Source organism: Watersipora subatra, chromosome 6 (assembly GCF_963576615.1).
Source record: "Watersipora subatra chromosome 6, tzWatSuba1.1, whole genome shotgun sequence".
Classification (NCBI taxonomy): Eukaryota; Metazoa; Bryozoa; class Gymnolaemata; order Cheilostomatida; family Watersiporidae; genus Watersipora; species Watersipora subatra.
The window spans coordinates 19,981,656-20,001,594 of NC_088713.1; the positions used below are offsets into that span (position 1 = coordinate 19,981,656).

General features: G+C 33.1%; 1 protein-coding gene across 3 annotated transcripts in view; it reads left to right on the forward strand.

Annotated features, from left to right (window-relative positions):
- Nucleotides 1-6,534: 6,534 nt before the first annotated feature.
- Nucleotides 6,535-19,939, forward strand: part of LOC137398562 (uncharacterized) — a 36,052-nt gene continuing 22,647 nt past the window's right edge. The window contains exon 1 of one of the 3 annotated variants that reach the window (XM_068084697.1): nucleotides 6,535-6,558. The gene's annotated coding sequence lies outside the window, so the exon portion shown is untranslated. Of the gene's footprint in view, nucleotides 6,559-15,852; nucleotides 15,955-16,062; nucleotides 16,081-19,939 lie in introns of those variants that run through there. The other 2 variants (XM_068084699.1, XM_068084700.1) reach the window with 2 other exon arrangements.

Below are 19,939 nucleotides of genomic sequence, written 5' to 3' on the forward strand. Positions count from 1 at the left end.
GCACAACATATAATAGTTTAGGTGTGTTTAGATGATGTTAATAATATAAATGCAACATTTACTATTATGAAAAGCGGCTTAGTGTAAGAAATCACATTTTATTAGAATCGTGTTATTGAATTCATTATCAGGCTTCTCTCTCTATTAATTCTCCTTTCTAATTCTAATAGTATAAGTAGTACAACCAAAGCTCACGCTAATAGTATAAGTAGTACAACCAAAGCTCACACTAATATTATAAGTAGTACAACCAAAGCTCACGCTAATATTATAAGTAGTACAACCAAAGCTGCGGTTACTTTCTGATAGAGTTATTTTGGTATTACTATGAAAGTAGGCTAGAGGTTCATAAGCACGGAGCATATGGAGACAGAACCAATCAGAAGGAAGTAGATTAGTTTCAGCTGTTGTGATGGTTGCCACTGCAATTTTTGAAATTATCCTACTGTGACATGTTTATTTTATTTATCTTTTAAATTTTATGATATATTTTTTGCTGGATTATATATTTTTACCTTATTTTATACGATATTCTTATGTTTTAAATGATATATTTTGTGGCATAATTACTTTATAGTTGTTTTCACAACATTCTTATTATCTATACTAGTATCAAACTAGAAACTCTAGTTTGCCAAGGGAAATTATCAACTTTTTGAACTTTATCGGTGTTATTATTTATGCTTGCTTTTTTATCGCAAAACACAAAGAATAAACATGTGTACAACTATTCTAAAAGCTGGAAAAGAGATGATTAGCCATGATGTTAGTGATGTTAGTGTCAGGTTACAAATTTGAATGTCAGGAGTTTAAATCCCATAAGTTATTTTTTATCTCAATCTTTAACCATGATTTCAGACTGACAGACATTATAGCAACAATTTTAACATTTATTAGATGAATGACCTGTGTTGCACGGATAATAAAGAAATAGCTTACAAACATTAAATTACCTACATTACCTTATCTATTACATTACCTTTACACTAAATTACCTGCACTTGATTATAAGCAGTTTTTATAAGTCATGCAACACCGGTTACTCAGCCGTAAGGCCAGTTGGTAATCATTATGTGTGACGTAATCTAGTTATGATTATTTTCAACCAATGTAATAAATATCTTAACTGTTATTAATCACCATGCTCAGTTGGATGCGCAGCATGTGAGTAAGAACGCAGCCTGTAGAACTGAAGGCGCAGAGTTTAAATCCAGTATGATATAGATTTTTCATCCCACAAATTAAATCACTATAACTGAACATAGTGGCAACAGATAAACAAAGGACAAACAAACATGCACTGAGATTTATAATATAAATCTCAGTATTTACTATAATCTTAATATATATATTATATATATTAAGATTATAGTAAAGACTGGCCACAGAGTGCCATGTTTTAAATGCATTCCAATATTAATATACAAACATGCTCTTGGCTCTCTGTGACTGGACTTATGAATTGTATTTGAAAATGCCTTACGACTGTGAAGCCCTCTACCGGGGGTCAAGCTATGTGATCATTCAGCCATAGTATCTGGCCATAGTAACTGGTGGTTAGTTGTGTTACAACTTGACTGCTAGGTAGTTTGCTCAGAGTATCTGATGACGAGTCAACAACCATGTCATGGTTGTTGGTAGTCTGGTCATAAAATCTGGCGACAACCAGCTTTGAGAAAACTGCAGAACAAGATACTCTAGTGTAAAAAGTAGCACAACCTTTGTAAGAGTTGTGCACTCCAATAGGAGAAAGATAACTGCTAACCACAAACACTGTATAGCATGAAGTAATGAGCAGTTAGACAAATTATATTTATGAATTTTTTAGATATCGGGCTTTTAGATTGGTACAACATTTTTATTGTGTGCATAAAGTTTATTTTAAAAACTAGAAATATATTGCCATATTTTTGTTATTCAATTATAAGCAAATATTATAAAAAATGTTGCGTTATGCAGAGAAGCAATCACACTGAGTTGTTGTAAAGACCAATGACTTATCTAATGGAAAACGTGCTACCTGCTGTTTAGGCTTCTATAACTTATGTCCTTTATAACTAACTACTAGGAACTTGACAACTTTTATATTAGATTGAAGCACCAAATCAACAGACTTGTTATAGTTGATAATAAGAAAACAACTTCTACAGAATTCAGAATTTTCCAAAAGTTCATTTGATGTTCCCAATTATTTGTGTCAGGCATTCAGATGTTGAAGATCTTGTCATTTTGTAGACTAAGACAGTCATTAGTTGTAGAAGCTTTATAGCAGGCATAAACAGGTCATTGCTCTTTTTTTCTAACTTTTTTATTTTTTTGAGATTTTTTATTTTAAAGTGTATATAATTTTAAATATAAGAGTTAGCTCATTGATTCATAAATAACATGATTATTAATTTAAGAATCAGGAAATTATTCATTTTTTATTAATTCAATTTTTCTTAATTTTTTAGGCATTCCTATGAATAATGTAAAAATAGTGAATAAGTAAAAATAATGATATTAGCTTTGACAGTCACAGAGTATTTCAAGTTTATAGAAGGTTTAGCTCTTTTTAAAAAAATAATAATACCATTGTCACTTGAATAGTTTAAACTTATAGCTAAAAGTTTGTTGCAAAGCTGCAATATTCTTACACATTCTTTTCCACTCTTCAGTGGAAATTTTTAATTAATCAAGAAAGACTGAGTTCAGCTTTTTTTAGCACTTAGTTTCTGTTGAATGAAAGATAAATTTATTAAATTTCTAACAGATAAATTTAACATTATTAGAGTTTAACTTTTTATAAAATTATTGCTAAAAATATTATTATTGCATATGTAAGTTATTGGGGTCAACTATGGGGAATTAGAGCAAATTTTTCCAAATGATTTACAGTTGATAGTCTTAAAACTGAGTCATTGTTATTAATACATTTTGGATTACAGGTATGTCACAATGACTTGCTATATTTATAATTAAAGGCTAGATAATGGTAGAATATATATTTTTAGCTGAGTAAAAAATTTTGCATCAATTTAAATAGTTCATTATGAAACTCACTTAGAACTTACTTAAAGAAAAGTTTCCAAAATTTAATTAACAAAAACCAATTTGTGAAATAATAGCAACAAGTTAGTTATTTCAGTCAAAATGATAATCAAGTTTTTTAAAGCATTTTAAATTTTTATGAAAGTTCATTTTAGCTGTGGCTGTAAATAAATTAATCCCGTAAAACTTTTTACTTGCTGAAAAAACCCATGCTATCATACTTTAACATTAAAGCAATGGTATTTGAAAACATTTTATTGAAATTATGCAATTAATATTTTAAATATTTAAACAATTATCAGAATTCAAAGAAAAATGATGCTTAACCTAATGAATAAATTTTCACATAGACTGTGATCTTAAACTTTGCTGTCTAACAGACTATAGAAGTCAAGCGGAGCAAATATTAAAACAGGCGTAACTGGACTGGCCAGGTATGAGAATCACAAAAGGTAGCGCTCGGAGTTTTGCTCTCCTAGCTTTTAGAATCTTCATGTTATCAATCAACCAGTTCGATTACAAAAAACATTAAAAAAAAAATCTTCTTTGAAAAGTGAATCATTTGACAAAGAAGCTGGTCATGTTCAAAAAAGTTTATAATCTACATGCAACATTGTGGCATTGAAAAATACAAGTCACTATTTTGCCACCATCAACACCGGTACTATCAACACCGGTACTATCAACACTGGTACCATCAACACCGGTCCTATCAACATCGGTAGTATCAACACTGGTACTATCAACACCGGTACTATCAACACCGGTACTATCAACACCGGTACTATCAACACCGGTACTATCAACACCGGTACTATCAACACCGGTACTATCAACACTGGCTTATTATAGCGCAAACCAAAATTTTAACTCTAAACAATAAATACACATTGACAAAAATAAAAATAGCCATAGATAAGTTTTATATATTGTCATCCTATATTATACAAAATTATACTGAATGATAAACACAAAAGGAGGGCTACTGAAACTGCCATTGAAACATGAAATAAAAAGAACTGCTTACTTCAAAGAAATACTTTAAAAATTTCACTTTTTTAAAAGCCAAATGGTTGAAACATAATTTATGTAAGAGAATGTTAGACTATCACTATTAATATTAATGGTATTACTATTGTGTCCCCATTGCTATTCCTATTACTAATTTTTGATAATATTTTTATTACTATTGCTATTACTACTAGTACGCTGACAGTCGCATGTGCTGTAAGAGATCGCAATGTGTAATAACTACACGCACAAATATTCATAGATGTGTAACAAAGATCAAGTGACACAGTGATAGAGTGCTTAGTTTTAAATTTCAATATCTGGGTTTAGTTCTGGTGTGTGCATTCTTCTTTCCTAGTGCTGTTAGAGTGGCTTTGGAAAGATGGGCAGACAGACACTGAGCTTATTATAGCAAATATTGAAAATATTATATATTATATATTACATATAACATATATTATATTATATAATAAATATTAAAAACAATGCAATTATGTAGAGTGTAACTGGAACTATACTAAAGTAGTGTTTAAAAGGACCACATACAAATGTAAAACTAAAAATGTAAAAGTATTGAAAAATTAGGAGTTGCCTTGTCACAGCTAAACCCTGAGTACAGACACCTGAAGACCCTATAATCCAGCTTTTTTACTATCAAATGAAAACTGTAACACGCTGGGCAGCATATGTGACAATACACCTGGTGATTATCAGTCACATTAAGGTCTGTTGCAAGATGTTGGCTGAATTAAAATAACTTTAATTTTGAATTTGATACGTTTCTCGAAGCTTACACACAAAAAATATTACATAAACAAGTCAAGTTGAAATGGAATCGCCAAATTAAAAGCTTTGTTTATGAAGTACTACACCCATTTTTGCTAGGCCGATGTGATTGACAACGCTGATTGCTCGTTGGAATATAACTAAATTTATTTAAACTGTGGCAGAAGATATAGAGTTGCTATTGCAATAGGACACCGTTAGACTCAATGCAGAATATCTTCAGCTCAACAATTTTTTATTTGCTGACTACAAAGTAACTGTTAGATGGCTGTGCAAACATCCTGCCACATAGTCTGAGAGTAAAGAATTATTGAAGCGTTATCTTCGTGATCGAAAGCCGGTTCCAAAGCTGCAAACTCTTTATTTATCAACCTGTGTGGGCGAGTGTTTGTATGCTCACTCCTTAGTGAATAGTTTACATTGCCTTATCACTAGAGGGCCACTATGAGTGGTCTACAATGCACTGGGTGGCACCAAGGAATTGGATGGTTATTACACGTCATTTTAAAGTTGGTTCCAGAATCGCTCCGTTAGCAAAGTTAGGAGAAACTGAATCATGAAGATTTTATGGTTATGTGAAAAATGTCTAAAAACAGTTTTCAAACATATGAAATATAACATATTAGGTATAAAATATATAAATAAACAAATATTCTCTTGATTGTGTTAAGGACATTAATCCGGCTATTGAAATAAAGAAGCTTAGTGGACAAAAATATATTTAATGCAAAACTTAATTATTTAATTGTTATAACTAAAAGGAGTGCAGTTTTTGTACGTACGCAGTAGATTGTACAATACCTTTGATATACCTTCCCATCTCCCTTTCTCTTCTTTACTGTTCCTCTCCTCTACTTCTTCCTTTCATGTATATATGTTATTTTTAATGTATATCTTATATGTAAATATTCGATATATAATATATATGATACATATTATTTAATATATCTAATATGCATTATATATAAAATATATAAATGTAATAAGTTTATTATATATAACATATATTACATATATTAAAAATAATATATGTAATAAATTACATATATTATATATAATGTGTAATATACATTACATACATAGTATATATTATACGTATTATATAATACATGTAATACATTAGATGTATTATATATAATATACATGCTATATAATGTATATTATATATGCATTATATTTATATAATAAGTACAATATATATTATACACATGTACGTATATTATGACTTATATTATGCATAATATATATAATATATTAAATATATGATATATTCACAATGCATAGGATATATTGTATATAATATACTTATACATTATATACAGTAATATATTTATTGATGTAAACATCGTTCATTTTAGTATATTAAATTCGGCAGTTGCCGGCATAAAAACAGCTTATTTTCGGTCTCGGAGTAAGATCAAAGTTTACAATAGAATGCTCTTCTTGATTACCCATGTATACTCCTACAACCCCGCAAATTTCACTAGCAAGGATGGGCAAATCATGAGTATGTGACAGCTCATTCAAATATAACAATAGCTCTCACCCTCTAGTTGCTCAGACCAGAGAGTAAGTTTTACTGATAAACTTTATTACTCTAGGAAGGATCTAAATTAGCTCTCCTTATCTGTCTATCACTATGTACACAAGGGGCTAGTACTCAAATAATGATACACCCATAGCTGTCAAACCTATCATCACTTGTGACTACAGACAGAGCAGCAGCAGGCAGTAAGTTTCCCTCTCTCACATAGTTTAAGAGTAGCTCTTATAAACTCTGCGTTCTGAACTCACATGTTTTATCAAGTAAACTTCATGCTAGCAGCTTCTAGAGCTTCCACCAACACGATATTTGGTGTATAAACTGCATTAAGGCACTGGGGGACATTGTTCTGTGTAGTAATTTCATGTCACTGAAATTACCACATGAAGCAGAAAAGAATTTTAGTTCATGTTTGGCTCAAGCCAGGATGGGGCATCGTACGTTGTTCATTCCAAAAAAATGACAAGTTATGTGCTTTTCAGGCTATAAAGTCATTTTTAACATTATTGTGCTGTTTTACAACAGTAATGAGGTTGATAAAAAATATTCATTGCCGAAGTAACAAATTTATTGTGATGAAAATGTAATAAAGCATAGCTTACACGCAGTGCTCAAGGTTACAGCAAAAATAGCTCGATTTCAGTTAAAAAGTCGGAATAAAGTTTAGGAGTGGCTGATGGGATACAAGCAATTTACTATTTTGTCTTAAATTTTGCCTAACAGTTAATAATACTACTTATTTGTTGTGAACGCAAGCTTGTAATTAAAACTACAGACTCGAGTTTACTTAGGTAAAGTTGATATCAAAATGGTTTATTTTATATCAAATTAAAGAGGCTAATAGGAGTAAAATTATATAGTTATTATATATTGTTATGTAGTATCATACATTTGGGGAATAATTAACATTAAGCTAGAAATAACACACTGATTCTGTTTGTAGACTGATTAGGGGCATAGTTTGGTTTCCTAAACTTGCCAGCGCAATAATTTTGATGATCTCTGTTCATTTTTTCACATTTGTGATTTTTTGCATTTTATTAATAAGGGCAAGTTTTGAGCTCTCTTTTCAATGAAATGACATAAATAAATAATAATAAATAATAAATACTCGAGTTAAATCTGCTTTTGTAGTCAAAGACATATATCTTTTAATTTTGCTTTGATTTTACCAAAAGCAACTTCAAAGCCATTTTCCAAGATTATAAATTGCTAGTACGCTAAAAGTCTCACATAACGTGAGAGATGGTCATGCAACATAAACATCTGAATATTATTCCAGCGCAGTGGTTGGTGTGTAGTGCAGTGTTTAGTGTGCCTGGTCTCAAGCAGGCTACTTGAGTTTGAATCCTGTATGATGCATTTCTTTTTCCTAACATTTCAAGCATGGCTTTGAACAGAGAGACAGACAGACATAATCATATTATAGTAGAAACTTAAAATCTGTATACTTCATGCTGTGATATGAAAGCATAATAACAATTAAATCCATTTAAAATCATGTTTTCGAAAGTTTATAGTAAACAAATTTTTTTGAAATGTTGATGTCATTTGATCATTGTGTTATTATTTGTAATAATAAAGCTTGCTTTGCCACTATTCGGGCATATATGTGTCTGTGCTTCTGCACGCCCGTTCACCTGTGCGTCCGTGCGCCCGTGCGCTCGAGCGTCTGTTCATTAATGTATATGCAAAGGCTGTGATTGCAACAATCATGCAAAATCATGCAACAAAATTGCATTTATACAATTTTGTTGCTGATTTCGCTCAAACTTGTATGTGCTGCCAAGTCATCTAAGGTGTTTAGTAGGTTTAAAACTTCGTCTGCTTTATGAGAACCAGATGGTTCTCAGGAACCAGCCTCCTAAACACCCATATGAGTGGAAACACAAGAATGCACCTTTGCATATATTAAGGACAATTGCCATCAATGAATGCATCCTTGGATTATTGTCATGAAAGCAGTGTATCAATTCAATGTATCGATCAACCTAAATGCATGCTGTGAGCAAACAAACTGACTGAAAACAAACTTCCTTTCCGGCTTATACAAGATATAATATTAAATTGTTTCTTTTACCAATCTGTATTAATTTGTTAGACATTGCCTTTGTCATCTATTCAGTGGTTATGGAGCCATAACTTTTTTTTACAAAACTTTCTATCTTTTTACCAGATAAAAGCTCTCGAAGATGTTGCTGAGCTATACAATAGCAAATGAAACAATTACTAGTTACTATAATCTGTTTACAAGAAGTACAATGAATCATCCCACAAAGTTAGATGTCTAAAACACACAAAATGAGACATTTTGTTTTTCTCATGTCAATAATTTATAAGACATAAATATCTGAATATAGAATTGACTAACATTTTATAAGTACTGTGATGAACAGGACAAAGATGAGCCTGCGTGATTATTATTAGTACATTGGCTGTTCATTGGCAGGAATCATGAAGTGTAATAACAATGGGCGCAAATATTCTCATATGCGAATAGGTGATGGGTAGAGCAGGTGGTAGTGTGCCTGGCTGGATGTCTGAGTACTTGGGTTCAATTCCCATTTGATGCAATATTTTTTCGCCCATTTGTGTAAAGCCTCAATATGAGGTTAGAGGCTATTATTATAATTTTAAAAATGTTTCTTCTGGCTACCCTAGTTCTCACCCAAAGTCCTATCCAAATCGAGCTCCTTAGCGTTGCTTCAGCAGCTGTGTAGACAAAAAACTCGACTTTTATCATAATCGCAAAGATTTGCGTGCTGACATTGCGCATTAAGTGTTGGTTTTTCACCTTATCTCCTTCTGGATCCTGTGCTCCCAATATTGATTTGTGTATGCAAAATGCAAACTTTAAGCATAGGCCTACTGACATGCAGTGACAATAGCTTTTTGATGAATGGTTATCTACGTAATGCTCTATTCATCCCTTTGTTTTATTGAACACTTTTATTGGCTAACTCAGGTCTTTTTACACTCTAACTACAGCAGTGTACAAAATAACTACCTATGTGGTCTTTTATTTACTAAACTGTGATAATTGGAACTAAATTTTTCTGTTCTGTCAGCATTTATAATAGGTAGAACAACAGCATGGTTTTAAGATACACTGTCTGGTTAATTTGTTATTTTTGAAATTGTAGTTTAACAAAATTACGGGCATCTTAGAGAATAAATGTAAATATAGCTAAACATAAACTGAAACCGAATTTATTTTTTGTAAACGTTGTGCTCAAAAATTTAAATTGTTGGTATAATCATCTGTTTGCTGAAGATATAATTTCTGGTAACACAGTTTATTTGAAAAACAGAAAACAACCAGCTCTTTTTGTTGTACGATGGGCTGTAGTGGTTCCATAAATTTATTAATTGGTCACTTCATGACATGACACTGAGCTAATCAAAGTTGGCCATTGCTGATGGCTATAATATTAGGCTGACTTGAAACATATATTATGAGGAAGTGTATGTCTGTCTGTCTGTCTATCTCTTTTAATGGCATTAAAACAGTTACTTTACCGAAAATTGAAAAATTTGACTCTAGTGGTTTAGCTTTTAAATTACATTTTATTGGTTGGTTAAAACACTTCTTTCTACCAAATAAAACATAAACATAGACTAGTTGACTAACGTAGCAAGACTAGTGTTCTGAGTGACGTTAGTAACACTTTCAAGCCCTCATTGTACCTTGGAGAATCTAATTAGAACCTTTAAATCAGATTTGAAGTTATTTAAACAGATGGACAATGCAGCCATCTTTGCTGTAATACGTAAATAAAGATATCACACTAATATAGAAGTTAACGTCTCAGTTCAGAGGTGATGTTGATGATTCACAGAGCCGACCTGTTTACATTCGCAGGCTTTCATATCATAACTTAATATATTTGAGTATACAAAAGGGCTTACTAACTGATTGTATTTCACCTAAGTGTGAAGTTTCCCTTTGAAAATTTTACTAGCGAGTTCAAAGACTCCTAATTTGAAATCAAGCTTTTCCATTTTGGAACTAATATGTCAAATATTTCAGTTTTAACTGACAATTAAAAACTAGAAACACAGATTAATGTAGATAGTAACTTTTTGTTGAGTGTGCTTTTCTATAAGAGCTTACTAAAAGTTTTTTTCGAAGACTCCACAGATAAAAGTGATTTTGTGTGTTATAATGAGGCAGTTCAGCAATCAAGGCAAAATTGGTTGACCTAATAATGATCTAACTCATGAGACACTGTAATATTACAAATCAAAAACATATTGTATTATAAATAATAGATAAATACCAATAAGTTTTAATGCAGTAAAAGCAATAACTTCTTTCAAACTCTTGCAGCAAAGTTTTTAATAAGGTCACGGATTTTATTTTTGCAGTTGATCAATTGTGGTATATATTTCATTGGCTTTACATACATGAAAATCAAAAGTGCCTGCGTATAGTTGCTCCATCCCTAGGCAAAGTATGCTACAAGTAACTAAATGCCAGAAGCTCAGTACATTAATTTAGTTACATGTTGTGGTTTTTATCTCTCTAGAGACTAAAGGCAGTTGTTATTGGTATTGGCATATAAAGTACTGATTGAAAGCTGCCATGATTTTACAAACTACTTCATATGTCATATCTTAGCAATGACCTACAAGGAAGGACTAATTTGTGACCTTAATAAACCATAATTGACATAATATACCAATTATGTATATTTACTCAAGTACGATCTCTGACCTCTGACATCAATATAAATATGCTTTAAAATTACCAATAACATCTTCTCTCTTTTAACTACATATATTGCTACATAATATTTACTATACTTTTACTATATTAGGAGCTGTGTATGTCCTTCTGTCTTTTTGTCCTTCCGTCTGTCCGAATCCTTGAGCTGTTGTCAAATAAAGAAAAATAGAATGTGACCCATTAGACACTCTTTGCCAGTCCTTGCATATCGCGTTTCAGTAGTTGGGGGATTCGAAAGTGATGTGTTTTTAATTTAAATGGTTAAAAAATAAAAGAAGTGACTTTTACACCAAGCATCACTCCCAATTTTTGTGGTCTAGAGAAGATGAACATTTATCCACAGTTTTATTTTTAATCCTTTGTTTTACTTCATGTTCCAAAGGTTTATTGAAGGATGTTATTAGTTGTTCAAGTTCTCAATAAAATTTTTTATTTTTCTTTATTTGAATGCTTGAACTGTTGGAAAAATGCATCAGCCAGAAATTAAACACGGACATTCGGTCTGGTGGACAAGCTCCCTAACCACTGCCCCATTTAAACAATCTTGCAGTACCATGGAATAATTGTGCGCATACTGATTACTCGTCATGATTTCTCATGGCGCACGAAACTGCTAGCGTACTACTCTTTACCATAATAAGAGCAGCGTCTATCTGTCTGTCCATCTGTCTGAAGCATCAATTGTAGGTTAGAGGTTATTATTATAATTCACAAAATGCTTCCTTGAACTTTTTTCGCCAACAATAGTCAGAGGAAACATTTAATTCTTAGGTTCATGCACACGCACACATACATGCACAAATACGCACACATATGTACACACATGCACACGCATAGGCACACATGTACACATGTACACATGTACACATGTACACATGTACACATGTACACATGTACACATGTACACATGTACACATACACACACATGCACGCACGCACACACACACATGCACACACGCATGTATACATACACATGCACGCACTCACGTACGCCAACATGCACACATACGCACGCACGCACTCACGCACGCACATGCACACAATACCTTTAGGTGATATTACTAGATTAACTGATAGTAAGTGATGTTAGGAGTTTTCAGGAACATAGTTTGTCAGCACATTGGTAAAGCTTTTACCCCCCATGAGAACATGAGAGTGATTTTTGTTTCACCATGTAGATAAAAACAGTAAATTGCCAGCATCTAAAAGATCTTTTATATATACTAGCAAAGATAAGTGACGTTGCTCAAGTCACTTCTATTGAAATGAAATTCGCATGTGATTTATTTTCAACTCACTTCATCAATCACTCTATATTCTACAGTGCAATCAACAGTCTCATCTGACTATAAAATCATAATTTTTAATGACATAATTTTTGAAATAATATTTCGAAATAATCGTCCTAGACCGCAACCTTTCTTTCGCATATAAAAGTTTCCTTTAAAAGACTTGATTTAAATTCTACAACTGTGGCTTAAGTTATAGTCGTGACTTTGAGTTAATAAGGTTTAGCCACTTAAGGGCTTTCAAGCCAGTTCCTGAGGACATCAACATCATGAAACTATATTTAAACCCACAGAAGTTTAGCTGCAAAACATTTCTTTCTATCTGACAACAATAGTTTATGTTATAGGGGTACCAATGAAATATATTTTATAATCATGTTGTTTTTGGCTCGTAGGAGGCTTTTAGCACCATTCCCTTAAAACAACTACGTGAATATAGCCTAAAACTATCTTTAGACTCATAGAAGTAGCCCAGCAAAAGTGTAGCCCAGGTTTGTATACTACAGTTTAGTTCCAGAATACATAGACGACAACTAAATGAACACACATTCGAAAACAAATTGTACAATATATACAGTAACTGAATGCCCGGCATTGATTGAGTGATATAAAGTTGTTTGCATAGAAAGTTGATATTTAATTGGCTGATTTTCTTTACCCGATGAATTTGAGTAACTTGAAGCACTTATTTAAGCGCTTAAATAAGTGCCGTTATTAAACTTGAGCCAGCGTTAGGTAAAAACATAGCGTCATGCTCTTTAAGCGGGCTAGTTGATGCATGAGTGTTTTAACCAATCGGTTTTAAAGATTGGCAGGTGTCATAAGTATGATGTGGCAGGCCAGCAATGTGACTGCATGGGCTACTGGTTTAGCATGTCTGCTTGTGGATCTGCAGGGTTTGAGTTCAAACCCCTTACTCAGAGCATTATTTGTTTTTTAAACTTTATCACTAAAACTGGATGTGTGAATGACAGAACAAAAACAGACAAACACTGATATTTATATATCTACATGTATATTCTTTGAGCTGATCCATTAATGAATGAAAACAAGTGTTTTTACCATTGTAATAGTTTGCATCTTTCACTGTAGTGTGCATGGTATTTAAATAGCATTGTACAAACACAAAGTTACAGCTAGACACTGATTGGGCAATTGTGTCAACACGAGTCTACAGTAAAATTTAACAGCTGTAATTGAGAGGATAACTCTCAACAATAAAGTGCAAGATGGCTGACAATGAAAAAATATTATTTGTATGGCAGACTAAACATGAAGATGCTTTTCCAGTGCGCAGTTCCTTTTAAAATGCCGCCATAATTAAATACAATGTTACAATTATTCAGTTTTTTGTGTATTTAAGCAATATATCAAATTGAGTGAACAACATTTTTGAAGTCTGTTAGTTGTAGTATAATGCTGAGTTTGTCAAACATAAAAGATAACTAGAATTATAGCAGATACACATCAATGCTTTGCAAATGGAATCTACACGATTGAAAGCTGTGAGCATTTTCAATTGCATTACATTGTCTCAGCTATGAGCAAAGTCACTGACCACATGCAAGTCATCTGTTTAATCATGTTTTGATCTCTAGACTTTCTCAAACATGTTAATATTCATATGTTGGTGCTCTGAGTCTGCACTGAGCTAGTGACTCGCTAGTAAAAGGGCTAGGTAAGCTACTTAAACCGTAGTTTAACTTGAATAGTCAACAAACTTTTTGAAGCAAAACTATGATTGGCTATCAGATTTGGAAAAAAAGAAAAAAAATTCAAACAAACATTGTTAAAAAAGACTTACATCGAGTTACTAGAGTAAACTTTGTTACTGACTTTGTTGCTGTTTGTGATTTCAAACTCATATTGTAATTTTTGATACATGCATGCATGTGTGTTTCAATCTTTGGACAAAAAAAATAATGTCTACCAGCCTTTATACTTCCTTCTTTTGGGCATGCTTAAAAACATCAGAGCTGACTGTCTAAGTTACACACCTATACATATGTTTCTCAACGTATGTGTGTATGTGTGTCCGTCCAGCTATTGCTATTAATAGAAAAGCTTAGCTGGACAATGCTTATGCAACTTCATGGCCTCCCGTCATTAGAAGCCTAACACCTATTAACTAGCTCACTATAATTTTCCATTGGCAATGTGTCAGGCTAATAGTGGCAGGTGAGCAAGTGAGCAAGTGGTTGGCGACTCTCATTACTTCTCATTGTTTATAAGCTGATTTTTAATACCTTTTTTCATTGGAAATGTATCAGGCTAATAGCAAGTGGTAGGCAACTCTCACCACTTGTCATTGTTTATAAGCTGATTTTTAATAATCGGGCAATGCCGGGAGGCACAGCTAGTATAAGTTATATCATATAAATAGATAACCTGCGCATATATATAAGTTATAACAGATAAGTGGTCAGGCCTTCTGCTAACAGCCCTCTACACTCTAAAAGTGTGAAGTGTTATAACTAACCAGAGTGTTGGAATAGGTTAAGGTTACTTTTTTCCAGATTGGTGTTTTTCTTTGGGGTCACAACAGGTCTGTTTCTTGTTATAGACACGAAACAGACTTGTCGTGACCTTAGAGAAGGTGACTTGCGTTAAACACATGTTTTCAGATTGTATTTATACATAAATTATACATATTATTTGTATACATAAGTTATACATATAAATGTATAAGTTAAAAATGCATGAATTATACAAATTTTTAAATAATAAAAAATAATAAAATAATTAAATAAGGCTTGATCATTAAAGATCTTAAAACCTTCAAAAAAAAAATACAAAAACACCGCATGCTGAAAGACTAGCTGAAACAGCAGAAAACGCCAAAAGTTTTGGCGTTTTCTGCTGTTTTCTGCCAAAAGTTTTGGCACTTACCTTTTTGAACAAATCAAGATGTTAATTTCATTGTATTTTGTTTCCAAAACATAATATTATTCTAAAGCTTTTTTAAAATCTAGATTAGCGGCACAGATCTGTCACACATATGTGTGACAGATCTGCAGCTTTTTTTGTTTTAATTTACTACGCAAATTGGAACATACAGAGTTATTTACAGTGCTGTAGCTATCTAAAGTCTGTGAAATAACCATTCTGTTTATCTGTAGCTAAACGTATACAAAAGTGGTTTTAGAAACATTCAGGTTTACACAGAATGAACTTACAAAATCTGTTTGCATCTCAACAGAGCAATCTTTCCGTTCATAAGTTTGCACTCAATAGACCTGTGTGAGCTCAAATTAACACGGCTGGAACTTGAGAACAAAATTTACAGCATAGATAAACAAAGCTGGTTTGACTTCGATTTTCACGCTTGCCTAATGAAAAATTCTTTGGCACAAAGAATACAATAGACTACAAACAGCGTCTCTGTTTATCCATATTGACAAATGCCGTTGCGACTTGCATTACGTGAATACACGACTTAAATCATATTACTAAACATGCAAGCAGCTCAGAGGAGAACACGTGAGACAGCTGGTATTGCATTAGTCATGAGCCACTAGACATCACTGTACTTTGGTTTAGATTATATCTCTATAAATCTAATGATGGTGAGTAGATTACAGCCTAATTATATCCGCTGCCGATGCCGTTATAACACAAACTATTTTACTATTACTAGTGATAGGAAACAGCACTAGTTTTTGAAGCAAAGTAACCTTTTGGGTTCAAAAACTGTGAGTATTACTTATAGGGTTTGAATAGTTAAAAATGAACTTCCACAACATTTTAGTAGATTTCATCATAAATTATCAGCATTTTTCTACCATTTGCTATTTTTTTAGATGTTTGAGGTAGTGTGACTGCCAAAATGTTTAAAGATTGAAATTGACAAAACTTGATCGTGGTTAAAGCGCTCGGACCAAACGAAAGTGTGATTATGACCTCTATAGTTGCAAAGAGACCAACAGAACAGAGACGTGTAACACTGTAACGTGAACACAATAGCTGTTATCCGCTTAGCAATGAAGTGACGTCATTTTGACACATCTTTCTTCTAAATGTTTTAACCACGATCACATTTTGTTGATTTTAATCGTGAAACACCTTGGCAGTCAAACCACCTCAAACCTCAAAAGCAGTTGCAAAGGATAAAAAATACTGATATTTTTTGAAAAAATTACTAAAATCTTGCGTAAGTACATTTTTAGGTTAAAAGCGATAGCTAACACGTAGGCAGTTCTAAATTAAAGGAACTATTTTAACCTACTAGATAAACTGACATACTTGTTTGTGTATTCATAAGCTTATCAGCAATTAGTCAGCCTACAAAGTCATCCAATCACGGCTAAGATAACAGATCGTGTCTAAATGGCCATATTTGTGAGCTGGTGACTCAATAAGCTTTGCTGTGAGCTTACAAATCAAGCTAATAGCATCCATCTGTCACAATGAACTTACATCTCATCAAAACATGAGTGCATGACTCACTCAGCAATAACATTGATGGGATTTAAAGATCTCCTTTGAGATACGTACTTTGTGACCATAAACTCTGTCATCATCATAGCGCTCTGAGCAAAATGTCTACATGTAATTAGCTAATCATGCAGGCAACCCACTGAGTGTTTATTAGTGAATTATTTTTAACATCCATTTTATTGAAGTTCTAAAGAATATCTCACAATCGTAATATATCAATAGGTGGATAATTTTATTTTCAAATTTGGAATTTGCAGTGGTTGGTACGATGTAACGGATATTTAGGCTACAATGTGCATTCGTACTACTGTAACACAACTAGAGAATCCTCGCTTGCCTTTACAGAGAAAATTTTAGTAAACTTTATCAAAAAGTATTTGTATTTTTCTATCTTTCGTGATTGTTTTTAATGTTTGTGGTGATCTGATTGCAAAGATGTTTCAAGTTTAAAATTGACAAAACTTGATCGCGGGTAAAACATTTAGAAGAAAGATGTGTCGAAATGACATCACTAGTTGCTATCATTGCTAAGTTAATACCGACTGTTGCACTGAAGTTGCAGCGTTAGGCGTCTTTATTCCGTTGGTCTTTGCGATCCAATCGTTTCAACCATGATTTAAGTGTTTTCAATTTTAATTTTAAAACATCCTGACAGTCAGATCACATCACAAACCATTTCCAATTATAAAAAAATACTGATACTTTTTTCACACAATCCGTTAAAATTTTGTGAAGGTTTATTTTTGACACATATAAAACTGAAATAAAAAAGGAAGCTTCACTTGTATTTAATATCTTACAATTAAACAATATGGTGACAATTGTGTAATATGAATCCTGAATTAATCATAAGGCTTTCAAAGGGTGTAGATACATAAAATATGTGCTGCCTGTCTAACTGGCATCTCAAAGCAGTCAACCGCACACAATATGAAGTTCAATTATTTTTCATTATTATGTGTTCTTGATAATTTAATACGGTATTTGGTACATTTAAATGAATGCTGAAAACTTACTTAGCTGATGGATCAGCCATCACAATAAACCATTCAAATTCTGCCAGCATATTACAATGGCACTTTTTGAAACAAAGTTTTTAAGCTTGCCTCAGATTTTGCTCAATGTACATAAAAGACTATTTGAGAAAGCTTGTCACCTAACAGTTATATGTTTTGACATGTTATGATATGTTGTGATATGAATATGTTATGATATATAATGTATGATATATTATATGTAGAGTTATGATATGCAGCATAATAGGACGATACATAGCAGTTTGTCCGGCGACGTGCAGAGTTTCTTTCACTCTTAATCAAATAGCTCTCAAGTGGTGTTTAGGAAGCTGGTTCTCAGGTCCCAGACAGAGTTTTGTAACCAAATATTTTTGGCCTAGTAGAGGACACATAGAACATGCGTGTGAAGTTTGTATAAAATCGGTCAAAATTGTGGAAACGCATAGCGTTCATGCAGTCTCCACATACACACATGGATCAAAGCTGCCACCACACACATAGGCATGCACGCACAGACACACACAGACACACACAAACTGACAAGCACCCACAGATATGCACACACAGGCATACACACGCACATAGACATCCAAACTGACAAGCACACACAGATATGCACTCACACTCGAGAGCGCACTACACGCAGACAAACACACATGCACACACGCACATATGCACACACACACGCACACACGCACACACACACAAACACACGCAAACACGCACACCCACGCACACATGCACACGCAAACACGCACACACAGACACATTCACAGACACACACACAAACATGCACACATGCACACACACACCCACTCTGAACCACCCACACAGACACACCCACTCAGACACGCACACACACACAGACATCCACTCATTCACGTATGCGCGAGCACACGCAATGATAAAGCTGAATTTATTAATGTAGATTCTATTGAAAGCATAAATAAAAAAATTGGCAAAACTCGTTTAGAGTTGGTTTTCCCTTTCACAAAGAATTCCATGGACTCGGGCCATTTTCTTTTGCTTAAAATCTGCATCACTTTCTGTAATTTTAAATTTATTCCACTCATGAACAAGTGCTCTCTGAAAAATAATTAAAAACTCATCAGTTTTAATTACATAAGCCACGCTTGTTTCTAATAGCATAATTGAGAAAAGTAATATATAGGGCAGTTGGTCTGGTTGGCTAGCTATCTAGCTATAAAGCTTGAGATCAAAGTAAGTAAACATTCAAAGTATAGTTAGCCCTCACCTCGATGATAACCTAACTACACAAATTTGCTGATAACTTTGAAGAACTGCAGTAACATAGCTTTAGTCTATAATGTAATCTTACCTTTTACACCTTTATCTTTTATTCCTGCTTCAGCCTATTGTAAATAAACTTGTCGCTTAAGAACAGGCTGTCATTTACCTGCTAACCAAGCACAGAACTGCGCAAATGCTTTTTAAGTAGCTAAGTTTAGTATATCATTTCAACTCATAGCGGGTTTCGCTTTTAAAATGATTTTTATTTGCCTTTATGTCTTTGCTATGTTCTAAATGGAGGTTTTGAGATGTAAAACTAACAAGGGTTTAGCGATATATTGTCCTAGAAGGAACACTTTTTAAAACAGATCAAAGGCACCATTATTTCTACAGTCGGCCTCTGTTTCTTTAGATTTCACTTTCTCTAACCTTCAATCATCCGGAATTGTTTAGGGTCTTTATAGCTGTCTAATGCGGCCATGTTTGTCCAAAAAAATGACAGCTTTGACCATTAGGTGGCTCTCACAACAGACGACGCAAGCGATGCGTGTGTTTAAGTTTCTTGTCAGAGTGCTGTATTGTAGTTTTAGTTGATTATTATTACTGCTATTTATATTATACTAAACCCATTGCCGGTAAAACCATATTTTATTCTCTCCTGTACAATGTATAAGAATAGTTTACCATATTGTGGCCTAGGAATATGTGTCTGAAACAATATAGGCTGTTTAATGTACAGTAAAGTACTCAATGTTCATACTGTAGACACATATTGTACCATATAGTAGCCTAGAAGTAAGTACATGTATGTGCGACAGTATTGGCTGTTTCATAGACAGCACTGTGC